This window comes from Cebus imitator, unplaced genomic scaffold (assembly GCF_001604975.1).
Source record: "Cebus imitator isolate Cc_AM_T3 unplaced genomic scaffold, Cebus_imitator-1.0 Scaffold0, whole genome shotgun sequence".
In the NCBI taxonomy this organism is placed as follows: Eukaryota; Metazoa; Chordata; class Mammalia; order Primates; family Cebidae; genus Cebus; species Cebus imitator.
Window position 1 is genome coordinate 1,771,847 of NW_016107315.1, and position 1,878 is coordinate 1,773,724.

General features: G+C 43.9%; 1 protein-coding gene and 1 long non-coding RNA gene across 4 annotated transcripts in view; one reads left to right on the plus strand and one right to left on the minus strand.

The window, feature by feature from the left end:
* The window catches only part of PHF7 (PHD finger protein 7), a 14,955-nt gene that overhangs the window by 7,729 nt on the left and 5,348 nt on the right, over positions 1 to 1,878 (minus strand). The gene's annotated exons all lie outside the window — the stretch shown is intronic.
* LOC108315035 overlaps positions 1 to 1,878 on the plus strand; it is a 21,867-nt gene that overhangs the window by 904 nt on the left and 19,085 nt on the right. The window lies entirely within an intron of this gene.

The window sequence follows — 1,878 nt, forward strand, 5'->3', positions numbered from 1 at the left end:
ACCGCGCCCGGCCTGGAATTCTCATAAATTGTTGGTAGGAGTGTAAACTGTTACAATAACTTTGGACAGTGACAAGGAAACCTCACATAAAATTAAATATCTAATTAGCATACCACTAGTAATTCCACTTCTAGGCTTTTGCACAAGAGAAGTGAAAGCCCATGTTCACAAAAAGACTTGTACATGAATGCTTATAGTAGCTTTATTCATAGTAGTCCTCAAATGGAAATAATTCAGATGTTCATCAACAGGTGAACAGACAACCAAATAGTAACTTATCCATGCAACAGAATACTACCGGGTAATAAAATGGCGCAAGCTACAAATGCATGCAACAACATGGATGAATCTCCAAAACACTGTGTTGAAAGAAAAAAGCCAGATACAAAAGATGATAAACTGTATAATTTCATTTATATGAAGTAAAAGAATAGCCAAAAATAATCCACAGATCAGAACAGTGATTATGTCTAGTGGGATTGACCGGAAAAGCAGGCAGGAGGGAACTTTCTGGGATGATGAAAATGTTACTTATTTTGATTGGGGTGGTGGTTATATGAGGACATACATTTAATAAAACTTAACAAACTGTGTACTTAAAATTGGTGAATTTTGTTCAAGACCAGCCTGGCTAACATGGTGAAACCTGTCTATTAAAAATACAAAATTAGCTGGCGTGGTGGCAGTTGCCTGTAATCTCAGCTGCTTAGGAGGCTGAGGCAGGAGAATCATTTGAACTTGGGAAGCGGAGGCTGCAGTGAGCTAGGATCATGCCACTGCATTCAGCCTGGATGAGTAAGACTCTGCTCTCAAAAAAAAAAAAAGTGAATTTTACAGTATGGAAGTTATAACTAATAAAAAAGAATATTAGGGACTCGGCGCAGTGGCTCACGCCTATAATCCCAGCACTTTGGGAGGCTGAGGTGTGTGGATCACAAGGTCAGGAGAGCGAGACCATCTGGCCAACATGGCGAAACCCTGTCTCTACTAAAAAAATACAAAAATTAGCTGGGTGTGGTGGCACGGGCCTGTAATCCCAGCTACTTGGGAGGCTAAGGCAGGAGAATCGCTTGAACCAGGGAGTTGGAGGTTGTAGTGAGCAGAGATCATGCCACTGCACTCCAGCCTGGCGACAGAGCAAGACTCCATCTCAAAAAAAAAAAGAATAATTGGAAGGATGTTAATAATTTGACGGCATTTGTTTCTGGGGAGAGACAGAAGGATTGGGAATATTATTTAGGGAAGAGACTTTTTACTGTATTTACTTTATACTGTCAGGATTCTATACCAGACACATATTTTTCTTTTGTTGAGGCAGGGTCTCGCACTATCATCCAGGCTGGAGTGCAGTGGTGTGATCACTGCTCACTGCAGCCTCCACCTCCAGGGTTCAAGCAATCCTCTTGCCTCAGCCTCCTGAGCTGCTGGCCTCCCGAGTTGCTAGGACTACAGGCGTTTGCCAGCATGCCCAGCTTTTTTTTTTTAAGATTTTTTTTTTGTAGAGATAAGGTTGCCCAGGCTGGTCCTGAACTCCTGGGTTTAAGAGATCCTCCTGCCTCAGCCCCACAAAGTGCTGGGATTACAGGCATGAGATACTGCACCAAGCCTAAGCTATTAAGACTATAATCCCAGCACTTTGGGAGCCTGAGGCGGGTGGATCACGAGGTCAAGAGAACGAGACCATCCTGGTCAACACGGTGAAACCCCGTCTCTACTAAAAATACAAAAAAAAAAAATTAGCTGGGCATGGTGGCCCAGCCTGTAGTCCCAGCTACTCGGGAGGCTGAGGCAGAATTGCTTCAGCCCAGGAGGTGGAGGTTGCGGTGAGCCGAGATCGCGCCATTGCACTCCAGCCTGGGTAACAAGAGCAAAACTCCA